The sequence below is a fragment of the Oryx dammah genome, unplaced genomic scaffold (genome assembly GCF_014754425.2).
Source record: "Oryx dammah isolate SB20612 unplaced genomic scaffold, SCBI_Odam_1.1 HiC_scaffold_3, whole genome shotgun sequence".
Taxonomy (NCBI): Eukaryota; Metazoa; Chordata; class Mammalia; order Artiodactyla; family Bovidae; genus Oryx; species Oryx dammah.
The window spans coordinates 102,730,123-102,750,753 of NW_024070187.1; the positions used below are offsets into that span (position 1 = coordinate 102,730,123).

At 42.4% G+C, this 20,631-nt stretch overlaps 1 protein-coding gene across 1 annotated transcript in view; it reads right to left on the bottom strand.

The window, feature by feature from the left end:
- The window catches only part of STK32B (serine/threonine kinase 32B), a 384,696-nt gene that overhangs the window by 222,326 nt on the left and 141,739 nt on the right, over positions 1-20,631 (bottom strand). The gene's annotated exons all lie outside the window — the stretch shown is intronic.

The following is a 20,631-nucleotide window of genomic DNA, read 5'->3' on the forward strand; positions in this document are numbered from 1 at the left end:
CTACCAGCCTCCTCCATCCATGGGATTTTCCTGGCAAGAGTACTGGAGTGGGTTGCCATTGCCTTCTCCATACATGCTACTATATACAAAACAGATAACCAGCAAGGACATACTGTATAACACAGGGAAACATATTCAATATTTTGTAGTAACATATAAGGGGAAAGAATCTGAAAAGGATATATATATATATATGAGAGTCCCTTGGACTGCAAGGAGATCCAACTAGTTCATTCTGAAGATCAGTCCTGGGATTTCTTTGGAAGGAATGATGCTAAAGATGAAACTCCAGTACTTTTACCACCTCATGCAAAGAGTTGACTCATTGGAAAAGACTCTGATGCTGTGAGGGATTGGGGGCAGGAGGAGAAGGGGACGACCGAGGATGAGCTAGCTGGATGGCATCACTGACTCGATGGACGTGAGTCTGAGTGAACTCCGGGAGCTGGTGATGGACAGGGAGGCCTGGCCTGCTGTGATTCATGGGGTCGCAAAGAGTTGGACACGACTGAGCGACTGAACTGAAATGATATATGGTGCATGGTATATATATGCACACATAATTGTTTCCTATTTTTAGTTCATATTGACAGATGCTCCAAATCTGTGTGGCGTTTTTAGTTTGGTTTTTGAAGTACAGTTGTGTCATTTTTAGATGTAAGAAAAGTGATTTAGTTATACACATACACAGACACAGACACAGACACACACACACACACACATGTATATATATACCTGAATTGCTCTGCTGTACACCCCAAACTAACACTACTATACTTCAAAAAACAAAATTATAAAAACCAAACAAATCTGGAGCATTTGCCAATATGCACTAAAAATAGGGAAAAAAATGACAATTTCAAGGAAAAAAATGAAAATTCAAATCTGTAAGGATCACAAATGTTAAAGAAGTATAATAATTACATTAAAGAAAAATGAAAATTTGTCTCTGTATATACAATCTCTCCTGAATGTACAAAAAGAGGCCAAAGCAAAAGACTAAAAAAGTGTCAAACAAACTGAGATGGAGATAGTTTGATTGATGGGATCAAAAGAGATTTTAAATTCTTCTTAATTTTCTCTTATTATTTATCAGGTTATAACAATTCATACCATGTGATTGTGGTGCAGGGTTAAACAAACAGAAAAAGAAAGACAACCCTGAAACAAACCCATAGGTACAAAAAAATGATATAAGACACGGCAGGTCACTGAAGAAAGGGGGGCATTGTGTCCAAGAGGGAATATAACAAGTGATACTGAGATAGTGGGCTCTCCATAAGGAACAAGACAAAACTCAATCTAAATATCACCATATACAAAAATCAACACCTCGCACCATACATAGAAAACTTTTGGATTTAAGAATCAAATGTGAAAAGCCAAATTTCAAACTGTTAGAAGAAAATACAGGAAAGTCTCATTATAGTCTGGAGACTGGGAAAGATTTTTCAAAGATATAACATATACTAACTTTAAATAGAAAAAAAACTATTAATTTACTTCCATTAAAGCTAGGATCATTTCCATAAAAATTCACCTCACTCAGTCGTGTCCGACTCTTTTCAAGCCCATGGAGTATATGGTACATGGAATTCTCCAGGCCAGAATACTGGAGTGGGTAGTCTTTCCCTTCTCCAGGGGATCTTCCCAACCCAGGAATCAAACCCAGGTCTCTTGCATTGCAGGTGGATTCTTTACCAGATGAGCTACCAGGGAAGCCCCCAAATTCACCATAACATGTGAATTCAAGCTACAAGTTGTAAGAAGATATTTAACATATATAAATCAATAAGGAAAAAGACAATCTTAGAGAATGACCGTCTGAAACAGGGGACAGAGAAGGCTTCCCCAAGAAAGCAACATTTGTGATTTTAATGAGGCAAGCTTCTCTACAGGGGGAGAAAGTTCAATTAAGAGGAGTGTTGAAGCCCACTCATTAGGCAGACCTAAGCTCTGTTCTTCAACAACCTTTGTGTCAGTTATAAACATGATATTTGCATCTTTATCGACCTCACTTCTGGTTCATTTCTCAACTGGTTCCAAGCTGGAGTGGGTAAAAGAGAGGGAATGGTATTATTTATTAGATTTAAATCTCAACAGAAAAGAACCTGACTTTTATTCTGGATGGTTTTGAACAAGTATGACATGACCTGACTTCAGTTTTTGTGAAGTTCATCCTGGCGGCTCTATGGAGCATAGACTCAGGGGCAGAGATGAAAGCTGAAAGATCATTAGTCGACTTTCCCCAAACCCAGAGCAGGCAGGAGGGTGGCTTGGTGACAGGAATGGAGGGATAATAAGCCATCATAGCCAAGGAGTGTGGTATTGTATTGAATGGGGGAGGCGGGGGAAGGGCGACCAAAGATGAGACCTAGAATCCAATCAAAATGAAAATAATAGTGGATATGAAGTGTCTTAAAGATAGAGGTGCTAATTCATAATGGCTCTATATATGGCTAATTCATAATGACTCAAATATAGATATATATAATTTTATCATATATTATTATACATTGTATGTATTATTTATATAAAGAGGGTATTTCTATATATGCATTCATACTGATGCTGAAGCTGAAGCTCCAATACTTTGGCCACCTGACGCGAAGAGCCAACTCATTGGAAAAGGCCATGATGCTGGAAAAGATTAAGGGCAGGAGGAGAAGGTGCCGACAGAAGATGAGATGGTGAGATGGCACCACTGTCTCAATGGACAGGAGTCTGAGCAAACTCCAGGAGACAGTGAAGGACAGAGAGGCCTGGTGTGCTGCAGTCTAAGGGGTTTCAAAGAATCAGACACGATTAGCTACTCAGCAACAACAGTATACACGTATATGCATGTAGTACTTAGGTGCTCAGTCGTGTCTGACTCTTTGCAACCCCATGGATTGTAGCCTGTAGGCTCCTCTGTCCACAGAACTTTCCAGGCTCCAGTATTTCCAAGAATACTGGAGTAGGTTGCCATTTCCTACTTCAGGGGATCTTCCCAGCCCAGGGATCAAACTCGCATCTGTCTCTTGTGTCTCCTGCGAGGCAAGCAGATTCTTTACCACTGCACCACCGGGGAAGCCCATATATGCATACTTATATACATAAACATGATCAGGTTTTATCTGATATTTAGAGCAAGAGGATGGAGACAATCTATTTTGTAGTGATGCAATAAGAAAATGCAAAGAATGTAAACTTTTCCTTTTAAGAGAACAATGCCAACCTTCTGCCTGCAGTAATTAATTTCTCTCTGGCTGGGTCATCGGAAGCTGCTTTCAACTCACTTGGCAAGATTTCCTGTAGGTCTGCTCATCACTCACGAACACTTTATCCTTAAAACCGGCAGCCTCAACCTAGCGCAAATATGACATTTATGTCCAAATTGAATGTGCATAAAATGTCATCTTACCCTCAGCCCAGCACAGCAACTTCCAATTATATCATGTTTTAAGGGGTGATGACAAATGTAGGAGAGATCGCCCAGTGGCCTTTGCTAAGATAACAGAATGGGAGCATTTGGATTAAATCACAGTGTGTCGAGGGCATTCTGATTTCAGGGGCGCCACAAGACTTTGATTAAGCCACCAATGGGTGGCTTCTTCAGAAGGATCATGGAGGGGCTGGGTTCACCTAAGCTTTTGTACCTTTCATGATACACACAGACCCTATAAAGTAGACGATCAAGAATTATGTTCCAAGAGCTCTTTATTAGGCTGGCAGCAAGGCCCCAGGCTGTAGGGAAGAGATGGTTATTTTGTGAGGTGTCGCATCTGAGCATTACCTTAGCAAATACCCCTAACTGCCTGGGGCCGAATCTTGGTCAGCCACAGGCAGCTGCACCACTTTGGACACGTGTTTTCAGAATCGTGTGCTTCAGTTTCTCCATCTGTTAAATGTGAACACTAATCCCATCTACTTCCTTACTAATCGTGAGGATTAAAAAGGATGACTTGCATAAAATACTATGTCTTGGTGGGCTGGGGCAGTTGTAACAAAACACTGTGGACCAAGGGCCTTAAACAGTAAAAACAGTTACTCTTCTATGTTCTGGAGAGCAGAAGTCTAAGCTGAAGCTTCCAGCAGACTTGGTATCTGGTTCCCAGATGTTCTTCTTGCCGCATCCTCATGCAGTAGAAGGGCCGAGGGGTCTCCTGTGTAAAGCGTTAATCTCGTTCATGAGGCTCTGCCCTCACGATTTGCATGAGTGAATGCTGAGTCACTTCAATTGTGTCTGACTCTTTGCCAGTCAATGGACTGTAGCCCGCCAGGCTCCTCTGTCCATGGGATTTTCCAGGCAAGGACACCGGAGTGGGTTGCCATGCCCTCCTCCAGGGGATCTTCCCAACCCAGGGGTCGAACACACATCCCTTATGTCTCCGACATTGGCAGGTGGGTTCTTTACCACTAGTGCTACCCGGGAAGCCCCCTCATGACCTAATCACCTCTTAAAGGCTTCACCTGCACACATCAGCATATTGAGGTTAGGTTCCAACAGATGAATTTTGTAGGACACAAACATTTGGGGTATAGCACACCAGAAGAGTCCCTGATGCACACTGTACATTTAACAAAGACTAGTAGTAATGTTATCTTTAAGTAGGACCACATGCCTTAACTCTATCACTTTCCCTGGCACACAGTAGGGACCAAACAACCATTTGTTGCAAGGATAATGAATGAATCATCATCACACTTTCACCTTTGGTTTCCTCACAGGTACAAAGGGACAGTAATGTCACCTCCCAAAGCTGTCACAAAAATGAAACAATATGGCAGACAGCAAATAAATGGTAGCTCATAAAATGAACTTTAAAAGCCTTATTCACTGAACTAAAAACAAAACCAGGGACCAATACAAAAATACAACCTATGAAATGGGGAGAAAATATTTGCAAATGTTATGACCAAAAACAGCTTAATTTGCAAAATATACAGAGAGCTTATACAACTCACTAACAACAACTACAACAACAACAACAACAAAATAGTCAAAAAATGGGCAGAAGACCTAACAGACATTTCTCCAAAGAAGACATTCAGATGGCCAACAGGCACATGAAAAGATGCTCAACATCACTAACTATCAAAGAAATGCAAATCAAAACTATGGTGAGGCACCAATTCACACCAGTCAGAATGGCCATCATTAAAAAGTCTGCACATAACAAGTGCTGACAAGGGTGCAGAGAAAAGGGAACCCTTCTACACTGTTGATGGGAATGTAAATTGTGCAGAGCCACTGTGGAAAATAATATGGATGTTCCTTAAAAGACTAAAAATAGAGTTGCCATGTGATCCATCAATCCTACTCCTGGGCATATATGCAGAGAAAACTCTAATTTGAAAAGATACATGCATCCCAGTGATCGTACAGCCAAGACAGCCAAGACATGGAAGCAACCTAACGGTAGACCTACAGAGGAATGGACAAAGAAGATTGATATATATACATAATGGAATATTCAGTTCAGTTCAGTTCAGTCGCTCAGTCGTGTCCGACTCTTTGCGACCCCAAGAATCGCAGCACACCAGGCCTCCCTGTCCATCATCAACTCCCAGAGTTCACTCAGACTCACGTCCATCGAGTCAGTGATGCCATCCAGCCATCTCATCCTCTGTCGTCCTCTTCTCCTCCTGCCCCCAATCTCTCCCAGCATCAGAGTCTTTTCCAATGAGTCAACTCTTCTCATGAGGTGGCCAAAGTACTGGAGTTTCAGCTTCAGCATCATTATTACTCAGTCATAAAAAAAAGATAGAATAATGCCACTTGCAGCAATATGGATGGATTTAAGAGATTACTAAACTAGGTGAAGTAAGTCAGAAAGAGAAAGACAAATACATAATATCAATTATAGGTGGAATCTAAAATACGATACAAATGAAACTTATTTACAAAACAGAATCACAGACATAGAAAACAAACTTACATTTACCAAAGGGAAAAATGAGTGGAGGAGGGAAAAGTTAGGAATTTGAGATTAGTAGATACAAATTACTATATATAAAATAGATAAACAAGGTCCTACTGTATAGCAGAGAGAACTATATTCAATATCTTATAAAAAACAGGATGGGGAACACATGTACACCTGTGCCGGATTCATGTCAGTGTATGACAAAGCCAATACAATATTGTAAAGTAATTAGCCTCCAATAAATAAATAAAATAAAAACCATAATGGAAAGAATATGAAAAAGAGCATATATCCATACATATATATAGAGAGTATGTGTGTATGTGTGCATGCATGAATATCTGAATTGCTTTGCTGAACACTAGAAATTAATACAACATTGTAAATAAACTATAGTTCAAGAAAAATTTTTGAAAATCAGGGAGACTTCCCACTTGCTTGTCTTTACAGTTTAAAATGCAAATTTGTTTAAGTTTCAAATGAACAGGCTTGCATTTTAAACAGTGAAACAAGATTGTTTGTTTGTTTATTTCTCTCTGGGAGGGAATTTATTTCTCTCTGGGAGGGAATGATGCCTACTTCATAGGGTCATTATGCAGAGTGAGTGAATCAATGCAAGGGAAACCTGGCCTGTGGGAGATGGAGAATTCCCTTCTCCAAAGAAACAAACTGATAAACGACAGATCCTGCAAGGAATCAGAGCTGTCAATCTCCATCTCCCTCCCTCTTCTGCCTGAATCTCATAAGCCAGTGGGCATGGCATGGTGACCTCCTGTGGTCTGAGCTCCATCACTGGAGGGGAGCTGGTCCTTCCGGTCACCCTGCTGTGGGCGAGGCCACTTCTGGTGGTAGCTGATGCTACTCTTGCTCCCCATGTGGCAGCTCTACATCCAGACACTTGAAGTTTGGGGGAAGCTCTCCTTCTCTCTGGGCTCAGCCTTCTCCAACTCTTTATGACCCAATGGACCAAAGCCCACAAGCCTCCTCTATCCATGGTTTTTTTCAGACAAGAATACTGGAGTGGGTTGCCATTTCTTTCTCCATCTCTCTCTCTCTCTACCAGAGTTAAAAACTGTATCCATTAGCACTGGACCAGAATAGCCTTCACTTTTAATTTCTTACAAGAAACCCATGGAAGAGGTCTGAGGAATAATGGGTATTTGTGGAAGTTGGGAAGGGTGGTCAATGGGAAAATGAGTTCACTGGGCAACCTAGTTGTCCATCAGCAGATGAATGGATAAGAAAGCTGTGGTACATATACACATTGGAGTATTACTCAGCCATTAAAAAGAATACATTTGAATCTGTTCTAATGAGGTGGATGAAACTGGAGCCGATCATACAGAGTGCAGTAAGCCAGAAAGAAAAACACCAATACAGTATACTAACACATATATATGGACTTTAGAAAGATGGTAATGATAACCCTGTATGCGAGACAGCAAAAGAGACACAGATGTATAGAACGGACTTTTGGACTCTGAGGGAGAGGGAGAGGGTGGGATGATTTGGGAGAATGGCACGGAAACATGTATACTATCATGTAAGAAACGAATCGCCAGTCTATGTTCGATACAGGATACACGATGCTTGGGGCTGGTGCATGGGGATGATCCAGAGAGATGATATGGGTGGGAGGTGGGAGGAGGGTTCAGGATTGGGAATTCATGTACACCCGTGGCGGATTCATGTCAATGTATGGCAAAACCAATACAGTATTGTAAAGTAAAATAAAGTAAAAATAAAAATTAAAAAAAAAGAAAAAGCACAAGAAAAAAAAATTTTTTTAATGGTTTTCTTAGAGCCTTTGCATACCACCTTTCACATGACTCTCCCAGAGTGGGGATAGAAGAAGAATTTCTAAAGCTTACTTAATCAAAATACACTCTTGTACACTGTGTAACGTGTAACTGTGTCCCAAGGAACAGATTTAAGACTGTATTAAATGCCCATTTATCTGCTGTTGAATGTCCACCAGTGGCTGCTGCAGGTTTGGGCACATGACTGTGAATTCCACATCCCATCTCTGCCTTCATGGAGTCTAATGTCTAACAAGGGAATGACTGGCAAGTCAATAAAGCCCCAAGTGGAGTTCATAATACACACTAGTAAGGATGCAAAATCAAAGGAGTTCAGGTTTAGTCTGAGGTGAGGGCAAGAAAAGTCTCTAAGGAAAAGGAAGGATTTGGGATTTTTGATGAAAGACTGTCTAACATTTGAACATACAGAGATGGTGGAGCAGAAAGGATAGCGGGGCCCAGGACAAGAAGGCCAGAGCATACAGGCCTGGGCTGTCATGCAGGTGAAAGGACAGGCGAGGTGAAAAGCAAGATATGCAAAATGGGTTAGGACATCCTGGGAAAGGCTTGATGAGGAGGGGGAGGGGGAGAAGGGGGGTGGGGACAGCTGTGTGGCTGTTGTCCATAATCACAATGAGAAAATATTTCTACTAGCATATTTGAGCACCACTTCATTTTAACCACTGTTAACTGGTATTTGACATTTCAGATCTTGTTTGGACCTCCCAAGTACCCTCTGACATAGGATATCCAGCCCCTGTGGCTTAGTGAGGTGGTTAAGAGAAAGAACTTTGGAGGCAGAAAGACCTGGGCTTAAATCTGGTTCCACCAACTACTGGTGTGTGACACTGAGCAACTCACTTAACTTCTCTGTGTTAGTTGCTCAGTCAGGTCCGACTCTTTGGGACCCCACAGACTATAGCCCACCAGACTCCTCTGTCCATAGAATTCTCCAGGCAAGAATACTGGAATGGGTAACCATTCCCTGTTCCAGAGGATCTTTCTGACCCAGGGATAGAACCTGGGTCTTCTGCATTGCAGGTAGATTAGTTACCATCTGAGCCACCAGGAAATCCCTAACTTCTTTAAACCTTAGTCTATAATCTATCTCCTGGTATTGTTGGGAGCTGACAGATAGTATGAAAAGTGCTTAGCAGTGCACCTAGCATTTAGAAAGTACTAGATAAATACTAAATGATTGAAGAAACCGAGGTTCAGAAAGCATAAGGACTTGTCTGAGGCTACACGACTAATAGACAACAGAGCAGGCATTTGATCTGCAAGCTACCAGACACCAAGGTCAGTGATCACTCCAGAGTGAACTGACTGCACTGTGATAATGAATGATGATGATAAATAACTAATATTCACTGAATGCTGGCTCACTGCTCTGAGCACTTTCTGTTGTTCAGTCGCTCAGTCCTGTCTGACTCTTTGCAATCCCACAGACCACAGCACACCAGGCTTCCCTGTCCTTCACCATCTCCTGGAGCTTGCTTAAACTCATGTCCGTGGAGTCGGCGATGCCATCCAACCATCTCATCCTCTGTAATCCCCTTCTCCTCCTGTCTTCAATCTTTCCCAGCATCAGGGTCTTTTCCAATGAGTCGGCTCTTTTGCATCAGGTGGCCAAAGTACTGAAGCTTCAGCTTCAGTATCAGTCATTCTAATGAATTTTTAGGGTTGATTTCCCTTAGGATTGGCTAGTTTGATCTCCTTGCTGTCCAAGGACTCTCAAGAGACTTCTCCAGAACCACAGTTCAAAAGCATCAATTCTTCAGCACTCTGCCTTGTTTATAGTTCAATTCTCACACCCATACATGACTACTGGAAAACCCATAGCTTTGACTATACAGACCTATGTATTACTGTTGAACCTCTGCAACAATTCCATGAAGCAGACACAATTATTATATCCATTGAACAGATGAGGAAACTGAGGTCCAGGATGATGAGATGACTTGAAAAGACATGCTCGTCATCCTGAAAAGAAGGAAATGGTTCATTGCAGAGTGATCCAGGGGTCATCCCATGTTCATCTTTGCTGAATTGCAGTGTTGAATTTGCCTCTTTGTTAGGTGACCCATGCCTGGAGCTAGGGAAGGGGAGTGTCTCAGCACTCAAGCCATTGGCCCCAACCAGACTCCGTTTCTTTCCTCAAATGCACTTAGAGAACCTATATTAGCATACGTAGGCTGGAGATTCAGTCAGCGACATTATGCCTTTGTAACAAGATGCTATTTTCAAGGAAATGGCTGCTAGATTACGTATGTGCTGAGCTGTGGGCGTGTGTTTGACATTTTAACTTTCCAATGAAAGTGCTTCAATGATGCATAATTTAAGCCTTCTAGGAAATGTGAAGTTACACCCACATCAGGCAGTCAGTCTCTAAAATTCACATATTTGACCAAAATTCCTTGCATCGGCAACATGAAACACATTGTCCTTGGAGAAGTAAGGACAAACATATTGTCCTTGGGGTGAAGATGAAATGGTCTGGGTTTTGGAAGTAGACATTTGGGAGGGGCCACAACTTGATTCTATTTCTTTTTAGCCTTTCAACTCTGGACAATTCTTTAAAGTTTCCAAACTATTTTCTCCTATGTAGAATGTTGTTGTTGTTCAGTTGCTCAGTCATGTCTGACACCTTATGACACCATGGACTGCAGCACACCAGGCTTCCCTGTCCTTCACTGTCAAACTCATATCCATTGAGTTGGTGATGCCATCCAACCATCTCATCCTCTGTCTTCCCCTTCTCCTCCTGCCCTCAATCTTCCCCAGCACCAGGTGGGGAATTTTTCCAATGAGTCTGCTCTTCGCATCAGGTGGCCAAAGTATTGGCACTTCAGCTTCAGCATCAGTCCTTCCGATGAATATCAGGGTTGATTTCCTTTAGGATTGACTGGTTTATCTCCTTGCTGCCCAAGGGACTCTCAAGAGACTTCTCCAGCTCCACAGTTCAAAAGCATCAATTCTTTGGCACTCAGCCACTTCCAAGAGGTTTATGATAAAAAGGTACAATAATGCAGATGAGGGATCTAGCATGGAGACCAGCTCTTGATAGATGTTCAATGTAAACTACGGCTACTATGATTATTACAAGGTCATTATCTGTCCAGTTCCATTTAACAACTTTTTATTGAGTGACATGGTGAATTACACATAAGGCAGTCAGTTCTCTAAAAAGTAAAAAAGGCAAGAGACAAGGGGAAGAAAGGCCAGTCTTTACCTCCTTGTAACATAAGAATGGGTGGAAATAAAACATTTCATGAGATTTTTCTCTTGAACACTGTTATTCCTCTCATCGTCTTCAGAATTTTGACTGTTGGTTGCCTCCATCAAGAAATGTTAACTTGCCTTTCTTATACTTAATCTCCCAATCTCTCTCTCCTTCAATCCATCTTCCTGTCAATGTCTCAGTCCAGACACACATCTCCTCTGCCCTGAACTGGATGCTGGGAGAAAGAGAGAGCATGATGGACAAGGAGGAGGGACTGTGAGGAGGAGAAGCACCCAACTGGGCTGGGCTTTGAAAATCAATCAAAGACATTGGGGCTTTTTCCCCACAAAGGCAATGAGGTTGTGAGGATAGGGTGGGAGGGAAAGTCATGAACATCTCACAGAGGGGAGGAAGTACTTTCTGAAAATGGAATTTAATGAAGATTGCTAGTGAGGCATCATAGTAATTGGTCAGAGACTGAAGAACACATCATATTAAGTGAAAGGGATTGCTTTGGATGACTCAAGCCAAGATTAGACTCTCTCATCTCTTTTCTACAGCATGAGGTGATCAATGAATTCTTAAATGGATCTTCCCTCCTGTCCCAGGCATTGGAAGTCACAGGTGGGAATACAAAGACAGAGCTTGAACAGGGAGCCTGGGAGCCCTTGTAGCATCAGAGATAGAGTTCTAGCTTTGAAGCCAGAATTATGCCTAAAAGTCCCATCAGATGAGTGATTCAGTCATTTAGTCTTTCTGGGGCTCAGTTTTCTCACCTGTAAGTGGGGAAATTTCTCATGACTGCTGTGAAGATCAAAGGTCATAACAACTACAAACTGCTGTGTATACAGTAAGAACTCAATAAATCATGTATGACACTTGGTTCTCCTCCAGAACAGAGATCATGATTTGTTCTTATTTATCTTTACATCACCAGTGTTTGATTATCATTCATTCTACTCAGCAATACCTAGTTCTCCTTCCTTCCTAGGTACGTGGTAGAAACACGTTTCCTGACCCCCTTGTGATTGGACAGAGCCCTGTAACTCATCCTGAGCTGTGACCAGAGATGGATGTTTCTTGTTTGGGGGCTGAGCTTCCTTTCCCTCTGGATGATATGTCTTCATATATCATCAACCTACAGGCCTGGATCCCTGTGAAAAACAGGACCCTCTGCCGGGCCAGGCTGGATGAACTGTAGCACGAACAACACACAGACCTTTGGTGTTTAGAGACCGTGAGAAGAGGGGGCTGTTTGTTACTGCAGCAACTGCAGCATAGCCTAGCCCATCCTGACCGATACAGCAGTGCCTATAACATCATAGCAACTCATAGTAACTCAGATAATATTTTGTTTTTGAACAAATGTACATAAAAGGAATTGGGAATTAAAAAGTGGGGAGCTGGAGGGAGAAAAAAGGAAGGAATTAAAGGAAGTATCCAGATGAGAGACAACAAATACACAACAAATGTCACATGGCTCTCTTTTTTGTCACATGGCTAGAAAAATAAAAGCCTACTTCTCATTCTGATTCTACTCTCACTAATCTGAGCTGGCATAAGTGGCAGGATCAGCCTGGGGCATATCAAAGAATTCTCTGGAAATTTGGAGAAGATGGAGACAGAGTGGGAGATGACAGGGGTCAGGATAGGGACTGTGGGGTAAATATTTTAGTCTGTGGGACACATAGCTACTTAACTCTGCCTTGGTCATGTGACAGCAGGCACACACAACACAGAAAGAAGTGAGCATGGTTGTGTTGCAATAAAAATTTACTTACAAAAACAGTAGGCACATCAGATTTGTTCCATGAACCAGTTTGTCAGCCCATCAACATGGAAAACCAGAACCACCTAAAGAAGTTCAGAATCAAGTGGGTCAAGAATGGGATGAATCTGCAATGGCACTTTGACCCAGGTGGAAAGAACAGTATAAAGGGAATTAAAGAGAAGAGAGAAGGCAGAGAATACAGCCAATGAAACTCAAAGATGAAGGCACCCCAGGCCCAACCCCCAACCTCCTCTTCTTCCCAAGCCCTGGCTCAGGCTTTTCCTTGTGTGTGTGTCTGTCTTCAGGGGGGCAGAATGGTTCTGACGGATGCTGTCTCGTCTCTGCAGAAACAGATCTGGGTTTCTGGAAAGGTTCCACAGATGGGCCTTCCACCTCCCCCTCCACAGCTGTTCCCACTCTGCTCGTGTGTGCATGACTCACCATCAGTCATTTCAATTACCAAGGCCTCCATTTGCCAGCCCCTCCATCTGCCAGGGCTCTCCCTTGCCAGGCCACCAGCCACCACCCCTGAGAAGTAATGTCTCTGTTATGAACTCAGGACTAGAGAACTGTGACAATCTCTCTAAGCAATAACCATTGTCCACTACTGACCACCCCCACCTTATTGTTTCCAAGAAGTATGGCAGCTCAGTGGAGGGGCAGCCAAAAGCAGGGGCTACTGAAAGTGAATATTTGGCAGGACATTGCTACAAATCCCCTTACATGGGAGCCATTGCCTTCCCGACTGTTAGAGCCATCCCCGGTTGAAGGAAACTCGGGAGTCAGAAGGAAGTTCTGATGAATTACTGTGAGAGAAGAAAGTCACAGTCTTTGTTGGAATTATAAGAGGGATGGTTTGTTGTGTGTGTATCCTCAGTCATGTCTGACTTTTTGAGATTCAGTGGACTGCAGCCCTCCAGACTCCTCTGTTCATGGATTTCCCAGCAAGAATATGGGAGTGGGTGGCCATTCTCTTCTCCAGGGGATCATTCCAACCCCAGAACTGAACCCACGTCTCTTGTATTTCCTGCATTGGCAGGCATATTCTTTACGCCTGAGCCACCTGGCAAGCTGGAGGTTTTGTTTTTCTGTTAGGCATGATGACCTGGGAAGATATTTGGCCAGAACCTATAACTAGCCTCAAACCTTGTCACAGATTTGAGAAGAAAACAGAAAAGGTGACACTCTAGACTAAATCCATTGGCTGAACACTATAAAGCTTTTCAATCCAATTCCCAGCTGGGAAGTCTTGGCCCCTCTTGGACTGGATTGGCTGGGCCTCCTGGTGCTAAGTATATTCCTTTGACCTAAGCATAGACAATCCAGATGGCATGAATTAAAGCCAGCTCCAGTTCCCTTTTCTATTCCTTTGCCTCAGGACCCCACCCTAAACTTGTGTCCCAACATCTTCTGATGGAGAGAGGAAAAAAGGTGAGAGTCATCAGGAAAGACTTCCTCTAAGACAGGACAGATTCTCCCCAAAGGCCCAGAGTAGACACAAGGGCTCTACACAATCCTAGGTTTTCTCACTTTGAGTCACATGCAGGGGGCTTCCCAGGCAGTGTTAGTGGTAAAGAATCAACCTGCCAATGCACGAGACACAAGAGATGCTGGTTCGATCCCTGGGTCGGGAAGATCTCCTGGAGGAGGAAATGGTCACCCACTCCAGTACTCTTGCCTGGAAAATTCCATGGACAGAAGAGCTTGGTGGGCTACAGTCCATGAAATCACAAAGACATGATTGAGCGACTGAACAGAAACACACACAGTCCACCATCATTGCCACCAGATTCTCTACCTACTCCTTCCAAGAGCAAACTTCTGAAATCACAGCTCATCTACGAAAAAAAAAAAAAAAAAAAAAACTGCCTCTGTCATCAGCAGAGACTGCAAAGGTAGAGAAGCCATCCAGAGAGACCCTCAGGGCTTCAGTCACTGACAACATAGTTTAGTTTAGTCCAATCAGGCCCATGGGCCACACTCCTCCTCCTCCACGACTCATGTGCCCTGGACCCTGCCTTGTCTTCAGAGAGAGTGAGGGAGACGAGGCAAAGGCAGAAGAGACTCAAGAACCCCAGCCTCACTTACAGCCACCAGAGCTACACCAAGAAGGAGGAAGAACTAGAACTATATTTTGCACAAAGACCAAGAGACTTGGGTTCTTGTCCTGTCACTATCACTCATGTGGTTTGTGACCCACACCTGCTCTCTGGGCCTCAGTTTCCCCATCTGCAGCCCATCACAGTCTCACCACAGAGCACATATTCAATAAAATGCTCCCAAAATGAATTATGGGAATCTCACTAGATAAACTCCTGGATGCTGTCCAGCTCTAGAGCTCTCTGCCATTCGCTTATCACCATTTTTCTATCAACACAGATTCAGATAGGGGAACCAGAGGTTCATGTTTGTTCTGCTCCCCACACTGATCATTTCAGAGTTCTACAATTGAACAGAGTTCCTATTTCAGATAAGCACCTTTCTTAGTTAGGATTTTCCAGACACAGAAGACCCTGAGATGTGGATTCTTCAGTAAGTGATTCATAAAGGAGTGCTCCCTGGGAGACCAGTGGGATAGAAAGTAATGCGCATGACATCAGGCAAAGACAGTTTCAGCCTGGTCCTGCAGGGAGATCTGGAGGGCACATTCTTCAGTGCAAGAGAGCTGAGCTCTCACAGTCCTGGGACCATCGGTCAATGGCCAGAGGGTCACCTGGAAGGGGTGTAAACTCCCAGGCAGGCACTTCTGATTCTGCAGCAAGTTGCCATTGTAAATAGTTTTGCTTGCTTTTTTTTTTTTTCCAGAGAGTTTTTTGTTATTGTGTAGAAACACATCTAATTTTTTGCAGGTTGATTTTGTATCCTATGACTCTATTGAATTCATTTATTAGCTCTAACAGCTTTTTGGTGAGTCTTTAGGATTTTCTATTGATAGGATACATAGAAACTTCATCTACAAACAGAGACACTTTTACTTCTTGCTTTCCCACTCACTTGCAACTCCCTAAAACAGGAGGAGAGGCTCACCCAATTGCTCAGACCCTCTCATCCATTTATGGAACCTCAAAAAGCAATCCTGTGCATATTTTCCTGCCAGTTGTTCCTCCAGCCACAGGGTCCCAGGGCGGGTTTGGCCTCTGCTTCCTGCACCCATTTAATTCACATCTCCTAGGGTTGAGCAGCTAGCAGCTGTGCAGTTTCAACCTGGCTGCACCTTAGACTCACCTGGGAACTCACTGATGCCTGGGCTTCAGTTTTGTCTCAATCACACCCCACTGAGTGGGGTCCCTGCATCCATCATTGGCAAAGTCACCAGAATTATCTGATGCTCAGTAAAGTCTGAATCACCAAGAGGCTACTTGGTTCGGTACATTCAGGGCCTGCTGGTCATACCTCAGTTCTGCAGCCACATCTGGGTTTCTGGATCCTCATCTCTAGCTTTCAGCTGGAAGTTTCCAATTCAGACTCAAGTCCAAGCCAAGCTTTCCAAACCTGCTTTGGGCAGCACCGCACGATAAGGTGGGGGGGATTCTGCCAATATATTAGTGACACAGCACTTGCCCATATGGCTCCATATCCACGTGGGTCTTTTCGAGTGCCCCAACCCTGGAGGAGAAAAGCAGCAAGGGAGGACCCGGGTGCCATGTGCCCCTCACACACTATGTGGGAAGGTTGCAACCACTTCAAAAACAGAACAGCTTATTTCAGTATGTCTTGGCCAGTCCCACAAGTGACTTTAGGTGACTTACAACATAAACAGGGAAAACAAAATGGTGATAAAATGGTGATAAAATTAGAGATTAGGGATTGAGGAATTTTAATTTCAGATAGAAAGCAAGGCAATAAAAAAAAAGAAGAGCAGAGAAATGCTGATCAAAATGAGGCAGGAAATGAACATACAAACCACACTGAAGAATGAACGTCCTTCAGTGTGTGAAGATCTCTGTGACATTTAATAACACAGATTTCAAACTAAAGCACTAGACATTAGTCCTGTTTTACAGACGATGAAACTAAGTTTCAATCAGTCATCCCAAATCCTTCAGCCTGAGACTCAAATTCAGGCCTACCTGTCTGGGAGTTCTCTCTTCTTAAGGCATCATGTAGCCTCTTTAAGGTGGTTTAGCTCTGAACTTTCTTTCAATCACAGAGGAGAGGATGACAGAGCCAGACACACAATTTTCATTATGAGAGTGAAAATATATTCCAGTTCTTCAGGGAAAACAAACTTCTATCCAAGCACTGAGTTCAAGAATAGCATCACTCACATAGCAGCACTCTTCACAACAGCCAAGACATGGAAACCACTTAAATCCCCACCAATGGATGAATGGATTAAAAAGATGTGGTACATATATACAATGGAATATTACTCGGCCATAAAAAGTGAAATAATGCCATTTGCAGCATCATGGATGGGCCTAGGGATTATCATACTAAGTGAGTCAGAAAAAGAAAGACAATACCATGGGATACCACTTATATGTGGAATCTAACATACGACACAAATAAGAAGTGAAGTTGCTCAGTCATGTCTGACTCTTTGCAGCCCCATGGGTGGAGGAGCATGGGATTTTCCAGGCAAGAATACTGGAGTAGTTTGCCATTTCCTTCGCCAGGGGATCTTCCCAACCCAGGGATCAAACCCGGGTCTCCTGAACTGCAGGCAGAGTCTTCACCATCTGAGCTATCAGGAAAGCCCTATAAACTTACCTACAAAACAGAAAGAGACTCACAGACATAGAGAGCAGACTTGTGGTTGCCAAAGAGGATAGGAGTAGGGTGGGAAGGACTGGGAGTCTGGGATTAGCAGATGAAAACTATTATTTAAAGAATGGATAAACAATAAAGCCTTACTATACAGCACAGAGAACCATATTCGACATCCATAATGGAAAATAATATGAAAAAGAATATATATATATACGTGTGTGCATAACTGAGTCACTTCACTGTACAGCAGAAATTATACATGAATAAAATAAACTTTAAAAAAAGGAGGAAAGAAACGTGTCCCTCAGATGGAATCAGGGAAGGTTTCACAGATGAACACTGGGCAGGGTTTGGTGAAGCAAACAGGAGTTCACCAGGCAAACAGGGTTAAGAGAAAATTCATGAAAATGGAACAGCACATGCAAAGACCTAGATAAGTGTCGAAAACCACTGGTGCTGGAGATTGGCTCCAAAGAGCCTAGTACTTGTAGAGCTCAATGTGAGGTTAACTAATTTAATCACATTGTCATGTTCAGTCAAAGAGATGTGAAAAGAACATTTAATTTCAAGACGCACAATAAAATCTTATTAAGGTGGGCTCCACTAATTCAGAACATGAAGCAATTCAGAGAGGTAAAATGAAGCTTTTGAGGAGCTGATTTATAATAGAAGCAAGATTAGAGACACCAGTTCCAAACCACACAGGCTACTAATAAGTTTTCAAATATTCAGGTGCGTGTGGTCACATAGCAACAAAGATATACTAATAACAAATACTTAATATATTCATTAAAATAGTTCCCCGTGGTACCACTCCTGTCTACATCTTATTAGACTTTCTACTTCCCACACAATGTTGATATATGTGGGCCTGCCTCACTTGAGCTGTTTTTGCACGAATCACCACCATGCATCCTTAAATTAAACAGCACTCACTGCATGCCTGATGTTCGGATGTTCCTGCATGTGTGGTTGAGAAGGGCGGATGGCCACTCATCTGCATTTGGAAGTCCCATACAGGGTCTCTGTAAAGCTTGAGATGCCTTTAAGCATAACATCCAGACCTGAAACTGGTGACTGGTTCAGGGTTCCTCAGAAATCTCATTATTCCTGGTACAAAACTCAAGAGTGCGGACAAAATGGAAATTGTCAGAGTGCTTTAGACTGATGTTCCCTCTCACTGCACCTCATACAAAAGTGCAGAATTGGGAGGGAAAGACAGGATTCACCATTTCTGTATAAACACTGTGCACAGCAGGAATTCTAAACCAGCCCAACACCAAGATCTGCCATTGTGGGAATTCCCTCATGGTCCACCGGTTAGGACTCTGCACTTTCACTGTCAAGGGCCTAGGTTCAATCCCTGGTTTGGGAGCTAAGATCCAACAGCCACACAGTGTGGCCAAATAAAAAATAAGAAAGAAAGAAAATTAAGATCTGTCATTGTGTGTCTCACCTAAACACAAAGAGAAGATACAGAGTTCGGACACGAGGCACCTCTCCACACATGGTCCCTCTAACTGGCACCTCCTTCCTCTTCGTTTTTGCTCCCTGAAACCCTGTGTCTTCCTGGGAATAGACTATGATATTGGCATGGTCAATAGACTATGATGCTGGCATGGTCAACAGATGATGATGCTGGCATGGTCAACAGACTATGACACGACCCATGGATGACTCTTGGACCATGTGGATGAATGTCCTGCAAGGCGGGGGGCTATTTCTACCCTCCCTCCTGCCTAAACCAATCAGACCCCTGGAGATTGAAGCATAGCAGCCTCTTTCACTTTTCCTTCAGGACACAACTCAAGTATTCACTCAGAAAGAATTTATTGAACAAATGCCCAATAATCTTCTGCAAAAAAAAAAGTCAGTCTTATTGGGAATCAAAGACACATGCATTAAAACAACTATAAGATATCATCTTTGTGGTTTTGATTTGCATTTCTCTAATAATGAGCGATGTTGAGCATCTTTTCATGTGTTTGTTAGCCATCCATATGTCTTCTTTGGAGAAATGTCTATTTAGTTCTTTGGCCCATTTTTTGATTGGGTCGTTTATTTTTCTGGAATTGAGCTGCAGGAGTTGCTTGTATATTTTTGAGATTAGTTGTTTGTCAGTTGCTTCATTTGCTATTATTTTCTCCCATTTGGAAGGCTGTCTTTTCACTTTGCTTATATTTTCCTTTGTTGTGCAGAAGCTTTTAATTTTAATTAGATCCCATTGGTTTATTTTTGCTTTTATTTCCAGAATTCTGGGAGGTGGATCATAGAGGATCCTGCTGTGGTTTATGTCGGAGAGTGTTTTGCCTATGTTCTCCTCTAGGAGTTTTATAGTTTCTGGTCTTACATTTAGATCTTTAATCCATTTTGAGTTTATCTTTGTGTGTGGTGTTAGAATGTGATCTAGTTTCATTCTTTTACAAGTGGTTGACCAGTTTTCCCAGCACCACTTGTTAAAGAGATTGTCTTTACTCCATTGTATATTCTTGCCTCCTTTGTCAAAGATAAGGTGTCCATATGTGTGTGGATTTATCTCTGGGCTTTCTATTTTGTTCCATTGATCTATATTTCTGTCTTTGTGCCAATACCATACTGTCTTGATGACTGTGGCTTTGTAGTAGAGCCTGAAGTCAGGCAGGTTGATTCCTCCAGTTCCATTCTTCTTTCTCAAGATTGCTTTGGCTATTCGTGGTTTTTTGTATTTCCATACAAATCTTGAAATTATTTGTTCTAGTTCTGTGAAAAATATCGCTGGAAGCTTGATAGGGATTGCATTGAATTTGTAAATTGCTTTGGGTAGTATACTCATTTTCACTATATTGATTCTTCCGATCCATGAGCATGGTATATTTCTCCATCTATTAGTGTCCTCTTTGACTTCTTTCATCAGTGTTTTATAGTTTTCTATATATAGGTCTTTAGTTTCTTTAGGTAGATATATTCCTAAGTATTTTATTCTTTTTGTTGCAATGGTGAATGGAATTGTTTCCTTAATTTCTTTTTCTACTTTCTCATTATTAGTGTATAGGAATGCAAGGGATTTCTGTGTGTTGATTTTATATCCTGCAGCTTTACTACATTCATTAATTAGCTCTAGTAATTTTCTGGTAGAGTCTTTAGGGTTTTCTATGTAGAGGATCATGTCATCTGCAAACAGTGAGAGTTTTACTTCTTCTTTTCCAATTTGGATTCCTTTTATTTCTTTTTCTGCTC